Source organism: Schistocerca americana, chromosome X (genome assembly GCF_021461395.2).
Source record: "Schistocerca americana isolate TAMUIC-IGC-003095 chromosome X, iqSchAmer2.1, whole genome shotgun sequence".
Classification (NCBI taxonomy): Eukaryota; Metazoa; Arthropoda; class Insecta; order Orthoptera; family Acrididae; genus Schistocerca; species Schistocerca americana.
The window spans coordinates 355,728,204-355,740,752 of record NC_060130.1 but is presented as its reverse complement, the minus strand read 5'-3'; positions in this window follow the sequence as shown (position 1 = coordinate 355,740,752).

Below are 12,549 nucleotides of genomic sequence, written 5' to 3'. Positions count from 1 at the left end.
ATTGAGAGTATATCGAAGAAAAACGAAAGGAGTGAGGAGTAGCAGAAACTATATTAGCTCGAAAGTTAACATCAAAATTGGAGACCACGAAATATACGAAATCAATGGATTGTGCCACATTAGGAGCGAAATAATATATGAGGGACGAAGCAAGGAAGACATAAAGAGCATACTAGCACAAGCAAAGAGGTCATTCGTGGCCAAAAGTAGTACTAGTATCAAACATTGGCCTCATATGGCTTTAATTGTGCTCTCTGCCGCCGTTGGATAAGCAGCTGCAGCAGCAAGTCGTATACTCCTAGCTAACTCATTTGCTACATAGTTTAATTCTTACTTTCTTTGCGTGTTTTTGGGTCTTGTATTGTCTAATTCATAAATTTCTGGCGTATTATAGTATTTGAGAGTTGTAGCATCGCGTTTTAGTACCTGAATAGTGTAAAATCGCGCAGTCTCCTTCCGCCGCCGAGCAGTGTTGGCTTCGGTCACACAACTTGAGGCTGTTGCCAATGGGCATCACTGTGGGGTTCCAGATGGGGGTTTGTCGGGGACGGCAAGCTCGTCCCACGCATCCCCCGATCGGACTACGAGTGTGGTTTCCCGGGATACTGCCCGCGTTGAGGCTGATCCCTCACCTGTGGTAGAGTGGGAGGTCGTCTCAAGGTGTGGCAGGGGGCGAAAGACATTCTGGAGGGCTGAACGGAAGGCCTCTCCAGTTGGTCTGACGAACCGGTTTCAGGCTCTGTCTCAGGCTGATACTGATCTTCGGCCTGACATGGCTGCTTGTCCTGTTCCAGAGGTTGCCCCTCAGTCTGCAAGATCCGGGCGGTCGCAGAGGGTGGGCTTATTGGTAGTTGGTAGCTCCAACGTCAGGCGCGTAATGGGGCCCCTTAGGGATATGGCAGCAAGAGAGGGGAAGAAAACCAATGTGCACTCCGTGTGCATACCGGGGGGAGCCATTCCAGATGTGGAAAAGGTCCTTCCAGATGCCATGAAGGGTACAGGGTGCACCCATCTGCAGGTGGTCGCTCATGTCCGCACCAATGATGTGTGTCGCTATGGATCCGAGGAAATCCTCTCTGGCTTCCGGCAGCTATCAGATTTGGTGAAGACTGCCAGTCTCGCTAGCGGGATGAAAGCAGAGCTCACCATCTGCAGCATCGTCGACAGGACTGACTGCGGACCTTTGGTACAGAGCCGAGTGGAGGGTCTGAATCAGAGGCTGAGACGGTTCTGCGACCGTGTGGGCTGCAGATTCCTCGACTTGCGCCATAGGGTGGTGGGGTTTCGGGTTCCGCTGGATAGGTCAGGAGTCCACTACACGCAACAAGCGGCTACACGGGTAGCAGGGGTTGTGTGGCGTGGGCTGGGTGGTTTTTTAGGTTAGATGGCCTCGGGCAAGTACAGAAAGGGCAACAGCCTCAACGGGTGCAGGGCAAAGTCAGGATATGCGGGGACCAAGCAGCAATCGGTATTGTAATTGTAAACTGTCGAAGCTGCGTTGGTAAAGTACCGGAACTTCAAGCGCTGATAGAAAGCACCGAAGTCGAAATCGTTATAGGTACAGAAAGCTGGTTGAAGCCAGAGATAAATTCTGCCGAAATTTTTACAAAGGTACAGACGGTGTTTAGAAAGGATAGATTGCATGCAACCGGTGGTGGAGTGTTCGTCGCTGTTAGTAGTAGTTTATCCTGTAGTGAAATAGAAGTGGATAGTTCCTGTGAATTATTATGGGTGGAGGTTACACTCAACTACCGAGCTAGGTTAATAATTGGCTCCTTTTACCGACCTCCCGACTCAGCAGCATTAGTGGCAGAACAACTGAGAGAAAATTTGGAATACATTTCACATACATTTTCTCAGCATGTTATAGTCTTAGGTGGAGATTTCAATTTACCAGATATAGACTGGGACACTCAGATGTTTAGGACGGGTGGTAGGGACAGAGCATCGAGTGACATTATACTGAGTGCACTATCCGAAAATTACCTCGAGCAATTAAACAGAGAACCGACTCGTGGAGATAACATCTTGGACCTACTGATAACAAACAGACCCGAACTTTTCGACTCTGTATGTATAGAACAGGGAATCAGTGATCATAACGCCGTTGCAGCATCCCTGAATATGGAAGTTAGTAGGAATATAAAAAAAGGGAGGAAGGTTTATCTGTTTAGCAAGAGTAATAAAAGGCAGATTTCAGACTATCTAACAGATCAAAACGAAAATTTCTGTTCTGACACTGACAATGTTGAGAGTTTATGGAAAAAGTTCAAGGCAATCGTAAAATGCGTTTTAGACAGGTACGTGCCGAATAAAACTGTGAGGGACGGGAAAAACCCACCGTGGTACAACAACAAAGTTAGGAAACTACTGCGAAAGCAAAGACAGCTTCACTCTAAGTTTAAACGCAGCCAAAACCTCTCAGACAAACAGAAGCTAAACGATGTCAAAGTTAGCGTAGGGAGGGCTATGCGTGAAGCGTTCAGTGAATTCGAAAGTAAAATTGTATGTACCGACTTGACAGAAAATCCTAGGAAGTTCTGGCCTTACGTTAAATCAGTAAGTGGCTCGAAACAGCATATCAAGACACTCCGGGGTGATGATGGCATTGAAACAGAGGATGACACGCGTAAAGCTGAAGTACTAAACACCTTTTTCCAAAGCTGTTTCACAGAGGAAGACCGCACTGCAGTTCCTTCTCTAAATCCTCGCACAAACGAAAAAAATGGCTGACATCGAAATAAGTGTCCAAGGAATAGAAAAGCAACTGGAATCACTCAACAGAGGAAAGTCCACTGGACCTGACGGGATACCAATTCGATTCTACACAGAGTACGCGAAAGAACTTGCACCCCTTCTAACAGCCGTGTACCGCAAGTCTCTAGAGGAACGGAAGGTTCCAAATGATTGGAAAAGAGCACAGGTAGTCCCAGGCTTCAAGAAGGGTCGTCGAGCAGATGCGCAAAACTATAGACCTATATCTCTGACGTCGATCAGTTGTAGAATTTTAGAACATGTTTTTTGCTCGAGTATCATGTCGTTCTTGGAAACCCAGAATCTACTATGTAGGAATCAACATGGATTCCGGAAACAGCGATCGTGTGAGACCCAACTCGCTTTATTTGTTCATGAGACCCAGAAAATATTGGATACAGGCTCCCAGGTATATGCTATTTTTCTTGACTTCCGGAAGGCGTTCGATACAGTTCCGCACTGTCGCCTGATAAACAAAGTAAGAGCCTACGGAATATCAGACTAGCTGTGTGGCTGGATTGAAGAGTTTTTAGCAAACAGAACACAGCATGTTGTTATCAATGGAGAGACGTCTACAGACGTTAAATTAACCTCTGGCGTGCCACAGGGGAGTGTTATGGGACCATTGCTTTTCACAATATATATAAATGACCTAGTAGATAGTGTCGGAAGTCCCATGCGGCTTTTCGCGGATGATGCTGTAGTATACAGAGAAGTTGCAGCATTAGAAAATTGTAGCGAAATGCAGGAAGATCTGCAGCGGATAGGCACTTGGTGCAGGGAGTGGCAACTGACCCTTAACATAGACAAATGTAATGTACTGCGAATACATAGAAAGAAGGATCCATTATTGTATGATTATATGATAGCGGAACAAACACTGGTAGCAGTTACTTCTGTAAAATATCTGGGAGTATGCGTGCGGAACGATTTGAAGTGGAATGATCATATAAAATTAATTGTTGGTAAGGCGGGTACCAGATTGAGATTCATTGGGAGAGTCCTTAGAAAATGTAGTCCATCAACAAAGGAGGTGGCTTACAAAACACTCGTTCGACCTATACTTGAGTATTGCTCATCAGTGTAGGATCCTTACCAGATCGGGTTGACGGAGGAGATAGAGAAGATCCAAAGAAGAGCGGCGCGTTTCGTCACAGGGTTATTTGGTAACGGTGATAGCGTTACGGAGATGTTTAACAAACTCAAGTGGCAGACTTTGCAAGAGCGGCGCTCTGCATCGCGGTGTAGCTTGCTCGCCAGGCTTCGAGAGGGTACGTTTCTGGATGAGATATCGAATATATTGCTTCCCCCTACTTATACCTCCCGAGGAGATCACGAATGTAAAATTAGAGAGATTAGAGCGCGCACGGAGGCTTTCAGACAGTCGTTCTTCCCGCGAACCATACGCGACTGGAACAGGAAAGGGAGGTAATGACAGTGGCACGTAAAGTGCCCTCCGCCACACACCGTTGGGTGTCTTGCGGAGTATAAATGTAGATGTAGATCTAGATGTAGAATTTGGGGTAGAAATTTCTGAGATTTTACGTCTGGAGACAGAATTGTATGGAAGTAAATCACGGACCGTGACGGAACCAGAGAACCGAAGTGTTTGAGATGTGGTGTTAATATAGAAGGCTGTTGAAAATTAAGTCGACTGACAGGGTAAGATATAAGGAGGTTCTCTGCGGAATAGACGAGGATAGAAATATGTGGAAAACATTGAGAAGAAGAATGGACACTAAGATAAGACAAGTGTTGAGACGTGAGTGAATAACTTCCATAGTACCACAGGGAGCTATAGGGCGTAAAAACTGGACGGGAAGATAGAGATTGGAATACATCCAATAAATAACTGAAGACGTTGGGTGCAACTGCTACTCTGGGACGAAGAGGTTGGCACAGGAAACGAAGTCAACAAGTAAGAGGCCTGATAACCAATAAATAAATAAATGAAAATAAATAAATAGGGTACATACACTAAACTTACAGTCTTTTCATATCAGGCTCTTTATGTCATGTCACTATCCCTACTTTCGCCTTATTCGATTTAGGGAAACTACGTAAAACTTAAATGTAGATTCTCGGATGCGGATATGAATCCCGGTCCTTCCGAAAGTGAATCTGGTGTCCGGGATGTATGGGCCTTAATAAAGGGCAACTGCACATTTTTTTGTGAAGCTGAAACACTCGTCATCACATCCCCTTCCCCTGATAGCTAAATACTGTGGTCGAACATTTCTTGCTCCACCAGAATTCCAACGACCGACGCTTTGTTCGAGATTCATAGTACACATTTTCATTCATGATCTTGTCTACGAACAGGTGTGCGCGTTACTTCATAAACAGGAGGTGCTTCCATTTTTCTTCTAAGCGACATTTCCTTTCTTATCCATCGCTGGCTGACTAAGTACAGATCCCCATGCTCCCAAAATCAATTGACAGCACTTAATTCAGTTAAAATTAAATGTACGTGACACCTTTTAGAGCGAAGTTAACTTCCTTGTGGGTAAATGTAATCGTTGGGTCTGTGGAATAATATAATTCGTGCCTTTGTAATACAGAGTGTCCCAATAGGGTTCTACACCTCTCTTCATTTTTTCCCTAGGTGCCCGATGAGGGGAGAGAGATGTCAATGACAAGAATTGCTGTTAGATAAACCTAGTTTTAATTGAAGTACTCGCCGTTCCCTAGACCACATTTTTTCTACCGTTCTGTCGCGTCTTCACGTAGACTCGTCTTGATGCTATAATCTTTGGTTGCCATCGTTGTGAGAGGCTTAGCAAGGCCTATGGCATTGTTACCAGCAGTGGCGGATTTACATGTAGGCCCACTAGGCAGGGGCAGGGCGGCACCTTAAGGGGTGCGGCCTTTTTTTACTCTGTACTCATTTTAACCTTTTACGTTTTAAAATAACTGCACCTACAAACGACAAAAATTTTCAATATTGATAAACAGCTTGCTAGTTTAAATAAGTGTTTAGAACGAAATTCGACATTACAAGCTTGGAAATACACATAGTTTTCTTGGTTACTGAATGGAAATTTAACATTAGGTTTCTGTCTGGTAACATCTTCATGATTGTTCAAAATATTTTGAAGTAAACTGTCAAGACGGCAATCTACAATACAATGTTCGAAACTTGATTATTCCGAGAATGTTGTCGGTTTCTACTTAACCCTACCATATTTTCCCCGTGAAAATAACGGGCCCCCTGAAAATCTGTGATAAACTAATCAGCAGTTTCTTAATTACTGTAACATGTGTGGGCCTCAGTATGTAAAACCCGACTCTACGTAAATTTCTTGTAGAAATTACGGAGAAGTATCAAGTCAGCCCTTCATTACTGTAATTAATGTGAAAGCTCTGTGGTCTTCAGTATCTGAGCTTTGATTTAATGACATCCGTTTAACAAAACATAGTGATATTGGGAATGTTTTACAATTTTAAACGCATGTTTATACGAAAAGAACATAAGCAGAATATCTAATAATGTGTGAAATACACTTCACAACAGTTTAAAAATTTTATTTATTTATCTACTTACTTACTTTTTTGGCGATAAAAGAAGAAGAAACCAACTTTCATTTGTCTCATTTATTGTGCTGCAGCCTTCACGATATCAAAGTTTCCTCTCTGTGCAATCGAATAGTACGTGGCAGTGCAAATTTTATATTAAACTTTTTAATTAAGCTTTTTTTCTTCGGGGAAACTTTATTTTTATTTTATGTTGCAACAAAAAGTGCATTTGCGTGTAGACATAACTGCAGTGTTAACACAGATGACAACACACCACATCAACTGTCAACAAGACTACTCAAACTTTGTAGTCTGCCTTCTCAGCCCACAGAAACCGCCAAAATGTTATAGGAGTAAGTGGGATAAGAGTCGATCCAGCACACTTCACTGCAAGAAATTGCAAAAATTATTTCCTTCTTAAATTAGAAAGACAGTGTCAAGAATATTCATAACATATTCGCGTCCCATCTAAAATTCCGGCGACGAGGGAAACAGAAGTCAAAAAAGGGACTGTCATGTTTCTCTTCACGAGACGAATTCCAGCCAGCAGGTGTGCTTCTACTGTTCACTGACAACAGAGAAACACGCGACAGTGAAATTAAATTTTCTGCATTGTCGTTCTTTCATAGCACAGTTACGTTGACTAATCCGAGTTGGTCAGTTCATCGCTCCGTGTTTAAAGGAAAAATCTTTGTGCTCGTGTGCCGCGTTTGAAGTAAAAAGCTTTGTGCTCATGTGCGGTGTAATACGGTTGGAACTGGATACAGTCTTTCTTTCTTTCGTTTTCCATTTTTTTTCTTTTGTTTTGACTGTTGGTTGACAATTTTGTAGGTGCCTTAACATGAATAACAGTGAAAAAAGCGAACGTGCAGAATTAAATGGGGCGGCATTTCGGAAATTATCGAAGGAAAGGCGAGAACGAGAAGCAAATGTTCTAAAAACGTTTCGCAGAATAGATAAATTTTTCGTAAAAATGTTGCTGGTTCGACTTAGAGTTCAAGTAGTATGGATGATATTTCTGGCCCTGTAGCTGTTGTAAAAAAAAGTAAATACAGACTAAACAAAAGTTAAAAATGAGAAAAAGCAAACTGTTCCTGATTTAGAGTTTCACGAAAAACTAAGTGTCGAGTCAGGCATTTCAAAAAGAAATAACCTCGTTAGTGACGATTCTGCACAATGTTGTGTCAATGAATCAACAATAGACATTCTCTTACAACGTAACATTAATTAAAATTGTAACTGTAATTTTTCTAATCCAAGAAGATCAATAGGCGATAAAACCAGATATTTGAACAAAAATGTATTTTACCGTAAACTTTTAAATGGTGAATCAACTTTGCGTGATTTTCTAGTATACTCCTGTAGGACCAGTGCTGTTTCTTGTGCACCATGTAAAGTGTTCGGAGGTAAGGCCACGATTGCTGCTAATGGTATTGCAGATTGGAAAAATATTTCTAATATTTTATCTCATCACGAGAATTCACTTGAACACAAAAACTCTGAGTTATCGCTCATAACAAGAAAAAAATCACTTGGAACAATAGATAACCATTTCCAGTCATACGTTGAGACAGAGAAAATGTACTTGCGCAGTTTGTTGAAAAGGGTGTTTGCGGTAGTGAAGAAGCTAACAAGTCGTCGACTTCCCCCACGTGGACACGTTGAAAGAGTCCATTCATTACATAATGGTCCATTTATGATGTCTCTTGAACTGGTAGCCGAGTTTGATCCTTTTCTGGCAGAGCACATTGAACGATATGGAAATCTAGGGCAGGGAAATACAAGTTATCTTTCTTCAACAATCTCTGATGAAATAATAGAGCTTCTTCCTGAACGAATAAAAAGAATTATCATAAGTGAAATAGAACAGGCCAAATATTTCTCTATAATAGTAGATTCTACTGTGAACATTTCACATATTTATCAGTTATTTTCATATTGAGTTATGTGGACGAGAATGGTGAAGCTGTTGAACGTTACCTTCCGATTTTACCAAACCCGGAACACAAGTCGGAAAACTTAGCTGAGGCCGTACTAAAAGTCCTGTCTACAAATTCCATCGATATTACTGACTGTAGAGGCCAGTCATATGACAACGCAAGCAACATGACAGGAACCTACACTGGTTTGCAGGCACGCATTAAAGAACGAAATCCGAAAGCGCCTTGTGCAGCAAATTCCTTGAATTTAGTCGGCACTAGTGTTGCAAGCTGTTGTTGGGAAGCTTGTTCATTTTTCAATGTAGTGCAAAACTTTTACAATTTTTTCTCTGCTTCTACACAGCGCTGGGATAAACTCGTTTCTTTCATGAAATCAGGAAGCAAAACGGTAAAAAGTTTATGAAAAACACGTTGGTCAGCAATAAAGGAAGCATGTGTAAGACTGTATGAAAACTGAGAGGGCTTTATCAGTGTAAGACTGTATGAAAACTGAGAGGGCTTTATCAGTTCTCTCACACATATTGCCAATAATACGTTTGAAAAACCACTTGCGCGAAATGAGGCTTCAGCTTTATTGAATCGACTCAGCAGACTAGAAACAGTATTCATGATGACAGTTTGGAAGGACATACTCCAGAGATTTAATAGTGTAAATCTGCAATTGCAAAGTGTATATATTGATACTAAAATAGTGCATGAATAATATCACTTGTAGGATTTATTGCATCTCTTCGTGCCATGTTCCACTACTATGAAAATAAACCCATGGATATTGTGACTGATACAGACTATGAATGCACCTATAAAAGATCACGAAACGCAAACTTCATGATGACGAAAAAGTGCACTCTGAAGAAGTTTTCCTGACTGGAAGGCAAAAATTTTGAGTCGAAAGGTTTCCCCCAGTACCCGACAACTTGTAGGTTGAATTAGTGAGGAGGAAGAAAAGCTATAGAACACTGTTGGACTCCTTCACAGTTTTCATTAACCTTAAGAACAGTTTACCTGATGACATTGCTGAATGTGCAGCAAAACTCCAAGCGTCATATGACATAGATTTAGAGCCTTCCTTCCCTGGTGAATGTGTATATTTCGCGGAACTTTTGAAATCTTCTGAAATTAGTGATATACCAGACGAAATGAGTACATTTTTACGAAAAGAGATGTTACAGTCCGTGTTTCCGTATGTTGACATTGCTCTAAGAATATTTCTGTGTATGGCACTTACAAATTGTTCAGCAGACCGCTCGTTTTCTGCTCTTAAAAGACTGAAATCGTACCTACGTTCTGCGTTGTCTAAGGAGAGACTGAACGTCTTGTCCATTCTTCACATCAAAGCCGGCCTCCTAACTGATAACCGTCTGAATTATGAAGATGTGATCAACGAGTTTTCTGCCGTCAAATCCAGACGCAAATTTTGCTGACTCGTGAGTTTGTTTACTTATTCATATTAGTTTTAAAAATTTAAGATTACATTGTGATTTTTATTATAACTTAGAGCACATTCATTGGATTTACAAACTACGTATTACATCTACATCTACATCTACATTTCTACATTTATACTCTGCAAGCCACCCAACGGTGTGTGGCGGAGGGCACTTTGCGTGCCACTGTCATTACCTCCCTTTCCTGTTCCAGTCGCGTATGGTTCGCGGGAAGAACGACTGTCTGAAAGCCTCCGTGCGCGCTCTAATCTCTCTAATTTTACATTCGTGATCTCCTCGGGAGGTATAAGTAGGGGGAAGCAATATATTCGGTACCTCATCCAGAAACGCACCCTCTCGAAACCTGGCGAGCAAGCTACACCGCGATGCAGAGCGCCGCTCTTGCAGAGTCTGCCACTTGAGTTTGTTAAACATCTCCGTAACGCTATCACGGCTACCAAATAACCCTGTGACGAAACGCGCCGCTCTTCTTTGGATCTTCTCTATCTCCTCCGTCAACCCGATCTGGTAAGGATCCCACACTGATGAGCAATACTCAAGTATAGGTCGAACGAGTGTTTTATAAGCCACCTCCTTTGTTGATGGACTACATTTTCTAAGGACTCTCCCAATGAATCTCAATCTGGTACCCGCCTTACCAACAATTAATTTTATATGATCATTCCACTTCAAATCGTTCCGCACGCATACTCCCAATTATTTTACAGAAGTAACTGCTACCAGTGTTTGTTCCGCTATCATATAATCATACAATAATGGACCCTTCTTTCTATGTATTCGCAATACATTACATTTGTCAATGTTAAGGGTCAGTTGCCACTCCCTGCACCAAGTGCCTATCCGCTGCAGATCTTCCTGCATTTCGCTACAATTTTCTAATGCTGCAACTTCTCTGTATACTACAGCATCATCCGCGAAAAGCCGCATGGGACTTCCGACACTATCTACTAGGTCATTTGTATATATTGTGAAAAGCAATGGTCCCATAACACTCCCCTGTGGCACGCCAGAGGTTAATTTAACGTCTGTAGACGTCTCTCCATTGATAACAACATGCTGTGTTCTGTTTGCTAAAAACTCTTCAATCCAGCCACACAGCTGGTCTGATATTCCGTAGGCTCTTACTTTGTTTATCAGGCGACAGTGCGGAACTGTATCGAACGCCTTCCGGAAGTCAAGAAAAATAGCATCTACCTGGGAGCCTGTATCTAATATTTTCTGGGTCTCATGAACAAATAAAGCGAGTTGGGTCTCACACGATCGCTGTTTCCGGAATCCATGTTGATTCCTACATAGTAGATTCTGGGTTTCCAAAAACGACATGATACTCGAGCAAAAACCATGTTCTAAAATTCTACATCTGATCGACGTCAGAGATATAGGTCTATAGTTTTGCGCATCTGCTCGACGACCCTTCTTGAAGCCTGGGACTACCTGTGCTCTTTTCCAATCATTTGGAACCCTCCGTTCCTCTAGAGACTTGCGGTACACGGCTGTTAGAAGGGGGGCAAGTTCTTTCGCGTACTCTGTGTAGAATCGAATTGGTATCCCGTCAGGTCCAGTGGACTTTCCTCTGTTGAGTGATTCCAGTTGCTTTTCTATTCCTTGGACACTTATTTCGATGTCAGCCATTTTTTCGTTTGTGCGAGGATTTAGAGAAGGAACTGCAGTGCGGTCTTCCTCTGTGAAACAGCTTTGGAAAAAGGTGTTTAGTATTTCAGCTTTACGCGTGTCATCCTCTGTTTCAATGCCATCATCATCCCGGAGTGTCTGGATATGCTGTTTCGAGCCACTTACTGATTTAACGTAAGACCAGAACTTCCTAGGATTTTCTGTCAAGTCGGTACATACAATTTTACTTTCGAATTCACTGAACGCTTCACGCATAGCCCTCCCTACGCTAACTTTGACATCGTTTAGCTTCTGTTTGTCTGAGAGGTTTTGGCTGCGTTTAAACTTAGAGTGAAGCTGTCTTTGCTTTCGCAGTAGTTTCCTAACTTTGTTGTTGTACCACGGTGGGTTTTTCCCGTCCCTCACAGTTTTACTCGGCACGTACCTGTCTAAAACGCATTTTACGATTGCCTTATTTATTTATTTTATTTATTTATTTATGCATTTATTTTACCTGGCAAGATTAGGGCCTTCAGGCCCTCTCTTACACCTAACCAGGCATACTCAGATTCAACAAATTTCAGTGTCTACAGAAAATTAGGACATATAACATGTTATACAGTATTAATGTTAAAGAAAAAAATAGAGATTATAAAAGTAGTACAATGATAATTATAACAATCAAAAAATAATTATAACAATCAAGAATAATAAAAATAATAATAATAATGATAATAATAATAATAATAATGACTATGTATATGAAAGTAAACATATTTTTCTTATATGAGTGTCAGTCCTATTGCTAGTTGGGAATTTTCTCGTTATATTCTTGCAGCTTGTAAGTTATTCTCATCAAGCAGAGACATAAGACGATGGAATGGGGTGAAAGAGATATAGAAGAGGTAGATAGGTTAGAGGAAGAGAAATAGAATGGTAAAATTCGAAGCTATGATGGAGAGGAGAAAGAAAAAGATGAGGGGGGGGGGGCACAACAATGGTGGCTATACCGTCCCTAATATGTAAGTCTTAAGTTCCCTCTTGAATGTTGAGTAGTTTTGGATAAGACGCAGATCACAGGGGAGCGCGTTCCATAGTCGTATGGCTGAGATGGAGAATGACACGGAGAAAGATTTTGTGTTATGTAAAGGTACAGCCAAGATGCTAGACGTATCCGATCTGGTATTGCGGTTGTGGAATGATGATAGGTGTTTAATGTGAGAAGATAAGTATTGGGGGCACCAGTGGCTAAGAAATCGATGAAGTAAGCACATCGTGTG